The following is a 5,288-nucleotide window of genomic DNA, read 5'->3' on the forward strand; positions in this document are numbered from 1 at the left end:
TTGGAAAGCAGTGTTTCGGTTTCTCAGGAAATTCGGGATCAACCTACCCCTGGACCCAGCAATACCACTCTTGGGAATATACCCAAGAGATGGCCGATGATATGACAAAAGCATTTGTTCAACTATGTTCATAGCAGTACTATTTGTAATAGCCAGATCCTGGAAACAACCTAGATGTCCTTCAAATTTGCCTTTTTTTAATTAGGAAAGTAGTCATACTGGATTAGGTCCATAAATGTTTTTATATAAAGACCTTATTTAAATTTAATTATTTTAGATGTATCTATTTTATTCTGTGTGTGAGTGCTTCAGCTGCATGTATGTGCACCACATGTGTGCCTGGTGCCCATGCAGGTCAGAAGAGGTTGTCATACCCTCTGAAACTGGAGTTGTGGATGGTTATGGGCCACCATGTGGGTAATGAGCCTAGGTCCTTTACAAAAACCCCTTAATCTCTGAATCATCTCTCCAATTTTAGAGACCTCACTTTCTCTAAAAACATGTTTATTTTATAGACTAATGGAGTCCAGTGAAATGTTTCCAGGCAAACATTTACCATGGGCTGATCACATCCGGCCAACATTTTCCATCTTTCCAAACCTCCCTCATCCTTCACAGGCCCTAGCAATCACTATCTTATTTTTTGATCAGCGTTTGTCTGTTCACTTCCATACATGAGAATATGTGATACTTATATTCGTATGTCTGGATCTTTTCATTTAACCTAATATCATTCTTTTCCATCAATTTTGCCACAGATGACAAGATTTCCTTCTTCTTTGGGACTGACTAATACTCCATCATTATGCACTCCATATTTCCTTTATATGTTCATCCATTGATGGGTACCAAGGCTGATTTGTCTATCTTAACTGTTGTAAATACTGATAGAATAAACACTGCTATGCTGAATCTCTTTCCTTTGGATGTATGCCCAGAAGTGGGGCAGCTTGATCGTAATATATAGTTCTACTTTGAGTTTCTTGAGAAACCTCCACCCTGTTTCCCACATGGCTGTGCTAACTGACATTCCATAAACAGGACACAAGTGTTCCCCTTTCTTCACAACCTCGGCAGTATTTGCTCTTTGTTTTGTTTTAGTACAAGCCATTTGGAATGGAGTGAGATGGCATGTTTCTTTTCTCGTTGCTATGGTCAGAAGATAATGGACAAAAAAACAACTTAAAGGAGCCAAGAATTTATTTATTTTGGCTCACAGCTTAAAGAGGCTGGGCTGGCTGGTTTTATTTCAACTTGACATGAGTAGAACCATCTGAGAGGAGGGAACCTCAACAGAGAAAAGAGATTGAGCTATAGGCAAACCTGTAAGGCATTTTCTTAATTAGTGATTGCTAGAGGAGGGTCCAGCTTGTTGTTGGCGGTGCCACCCCAGGTTGTGTGTTATAACAAAGCTGACTCAGCGAGTCCTGAAAAGGAAGCCAGTAAGCAACGCTCCCCCTTCACCTCTGTATCAGCTCCTGCCTCCAAGGTCATCCCTGGATTTCCCTCAAGGGTGGACTGTTGCCTGCTAGCGTAAATGAAACGAGCCCTTCCCCTTCCCCCAAGCTGCTTTTGGTTGTGTTTCATCACAGCAATAGAAATCCTAAGACAGAAGTTGGCACCAGGATTTTGGGTATTGCTGTGGTGCACTTGACCTTGGATTTTCAGGGAGGGTTATGGGAAGACTTTGGAATTTTGGGCTGGGAAAGTCGCTGTGTGTTCAGGGCTCAGTGGGCCACTCTGTTGGAACCTAGAAGATAATACTGCAGTGCAGATAATGGAGGCCCGGCTTGTGACATTTCATTGGGAAGAAAAGACTATTGGGGAAGCTTGATGTTTTCACCTACGAAGCTGTGGTTCTGAGCCAGGTGGTGGTGGTGCACACCTTTAATCCCAGCACTTGGGAGGCAGAGGCAGGTGGAGCTCTATGAGTTTGAGGCCAGCCTGGCCTACAGAGCTAGTTTCAGGACTATGAGGGCTGTTACAAAGAGAAACCCTGTCTTGAAAAACCAAAAAAGGAATTTGTGGTTCTTGTAAGCAGAGGGGTTCAAGAATCAGTTGTGATTAACAAACTATCAGCACTGCTGAAGGAGAACCTTTGCTTTACTGGGGCAATTGATGCTGGTGAGCTGGAGCTGAGAAAGTGCCATGATTCTTTGCAGATCACCAATCTGGCAGTATTTCCTCAGGGTCAGCACATAGAAACCAGGTGGTACTGGTTTTGAAGGCATGCAGGGGTCATGGAGACCAGATGAGGGCTGGCACTGGGAGAGACCAGGAGAAGCTATTGGTGAAGCCTCTGTAACGGTTTAAACTCCAGGACTGAGAAGGTCATAGAGAGAAGTTGAGGTTTGACTCCATGATCAGAGCCTAGAAGAGGTTGTTGGTGAAAATGCGGCCCAGTTACAGGAGGCACCCAACATTTTGGAGCTGCCAGTACTGTGGGGTGACCACCAAGGACAATACCACTTGTGGAGAGGAGCGGGCTTGAGCCTGGGAGATATGTTGTGTGTGCTGCAGAGGGCAGAACCAGAGAAGTGACCCAACCCTTTGGAGGACACCAGAAGATGGTGAGTGAATACCAGACACTGGACAGTGAGGTTATTTTTTACACTGTTAAAGTGAGTTTTGCTTTGTTCAGGTTGTAACTGTGCCCGGGTTCTTCCTTCAAAAGAAAATATTTGACTGGTTTTGCAGAAGCTCACAGTTTTGAAACTTTCAACTTTCTAAGTGATAGTAGAGTGTTACAGACTCTTTGAATTGTCTAGAGACTGAATTTTTAAAGTGTTTGAGTTTGAAAAGACTGAGGGACTTTTAAAGTTATTGGTATTTTATATTGTGATATTATTATTAACATGTCATTTGGGGGGACAGAGGAGAAAGCAAAGATTCTGGATGGAAAGTGATGCTTGTGTGCCAACTTGTGTTCTCTCTCTCTCTCTTTCTTCTTATTTTATGTGCATTGGTGTTTTCCTGCATGTAGGCCCATGTGAGGGTATCAGATCCCTGGAACTAGAGTTACAGACTGTTGTGAGCTGCCATGTGGGTGCTGGGAACTGAGCCTGGGACCCCTGGAAGAGCAGCCAGTGCTCTTAAACTCTCCAGCCCAAGAAGGTATATTCTTTTGTTGGGAGAGATGTTCTGTGCATATCTCTCAGGTACATTTGGTTTATATCCTTATTTAGCTCCAGATCCAGAATTTCTCTTTAGTGTTATTCTGGACGACCTGTCTATTGGCGAGAGCCGGGTATATAGCCTCCCATTGCAGTGTGTGAGAGAGTGGGGTGTTACAGTCTCCCATCATCAGTGTGTGAGTCAATGTGTAATTGAAGCTGTAATAGTGTTTCTTTTCCAAACTTGAATGGCCTTGTGTTTGGTACATTGAGCTGCAAATTGCAATGTCCTCTTTGTGGATTTTTCTTTTGAGTCTGTAGGGGCCTTCCCTATCTCTTCTGATTAATTTTGATATGAAGTCTATTTTGTCAGATACTAAAATGACTACACCAGCTTGCTTCTAGGTCCATTTGTGTTGGGACTAATGAGTCCTGGCCTTCAGCTGCTATTCCCTGCTAGAACTTCTCATTGAAGTTACTAGAAGCTGTGCCTAGCTTAGAGGACCGGAGGATGGGATTTTCACCTGTTGGCCATTGACTGCAGTGTATTTAGGCCTCCATGGTGCTATTAAAGGGGGCTTTTGGTACCAGTGTTTGAAGGTCTGTGCGTTGGTCTGTCTCTGCATGTGTATTCTCAACCTCCAGCCCCTTGCCGGAAGCTCGCGAACTGGGGTCTAGTGCATAGAACCTGGGCCGCGAAGCGCGGCACATTTGTTTGGAATATCTTTTTCTGTCCTTTTACCCTAAGGTGCTGTCTACTTTTGTTTGCTGTTAAGGTATGTTTCTTAGATGCAATAGAAGGATGCATCCTGTTTTTGCATCCATTCTGTTAGTCTGTGTCTTTTTATTGGAGAATTGAGATCATTGATCATGAGAGATAACAACAAACTGATCATCATTTCCTGGTATTTTGTTGTTATTGGTGGTGGTGGTAGTAGTGGTGTGTGTGTGTGTGTGTGTGTGTGTGTGTGTGTGTGTGTGTGTGTGTTTGTGTTTACACATATGTGCATATGCTCCTCTTTTGATTTTACTGGTATGGAGTTACTTACTCCTTGTGTTTTTTGTGTGTAGTTATCCTCTTTAGGTTGGAGGGGTTTTTTTGGCATATTTTGTAGGGCTGAATTTGTAGGTAGATATAGCTTAAATTTGGTTTTATCATGAAACGCTTTTATAATTCCATCTATTGTGATTGAAAGTTTTGCTGGTATAGTCCGGGCTGGCATCTGTGGTCCCTTAGAGTCTACAGCACATCTGTCCAGGACCTTCTGGCTTTTAGGGTTGGATAAGTCAGGTATAATTCTAATAGGACTGCCTGTATATGTAGTTTGTTCTCTTTCCCCTACAGCTTTTAATATTCTTTTTTTGTACTATATGTTTAGTTTTTTATTATGTGCCAAGGGGACCTCATGTTCTGTCTACCTTCTTCCCTGGCCTTAGTGGTTTGGGTTTTTTTTAACATATATTCTGATTTCTTCATAAATCCATTGTTTTCTCAAAGGTATGTTGCCCATTCTCCCTCTGTTTATTTTTTAAAGTTTTCTTTCCTAGTTAGCCCCATCTTGAGATATGGCCGCACTCTAGTCAGAATGACTAGACAGCAAATGTTGGAGAGGATGTAGGAGGAGGAACCCTTAGCCACTGCTGGGAGAAGTACAAACTAATACAGCCATCATGGGAATCAGTTTGGAAGTTCTTAAAAGTTAGCACTACCTTGTGGCCCAGGTCGTCCTCTCCAAGGCAGGTGTCTAGAGAGCCCCACATCTTACCCAAGAGAGAAGTGCACGTCAGGGTTGTTGCTGCTCTTTTTGTGATAGTGAGGAGATGGCACCAGCCTGGATGTTTGCCTTCATTCTTGATAGATAAATTTGTAACTTTTTGATTGATATTTTAAAAAATGTTACCTTTATAAACTCATTGTCTTCTGAACTTACAAAAATTTCAAAGTTTCTAATGAAAAAAATCTGATAGTTCTATTGAAGATCCCTTGTAAGTCACATGAGCACTTGATCTTTGGCTTTCAATAGTTTTATTATCATGTGGCTTATGTTCACCCATTTGGTATGTGTTAAGTTTCTGGAATTTTTAAATATATATATTAAATGAAATCCAGAGGATTCCAGCAATGATGGCTACAACTTCTCTCTCTCTCTCTCTCTCTCTCTCTCTCTCTCTCTC

The sequence above is a fragment of the Microtus ochrogaster genome (assembly GCF_000317375.1).
Source record: "Microtus ochrogaster isolate Prairie Vole_2 chromosome 6 unlocalized genomic scaffold, MicOch1.0 chr6_random_2, whole genome shotgun sequence".
Taxonomy (NCBI): domain Eukaryota; kingdom Metazoa; phylum Chordata; class Mammalia; order Rodentia; family Cricetidae; genus Microtus; species Microtus ochrogaster.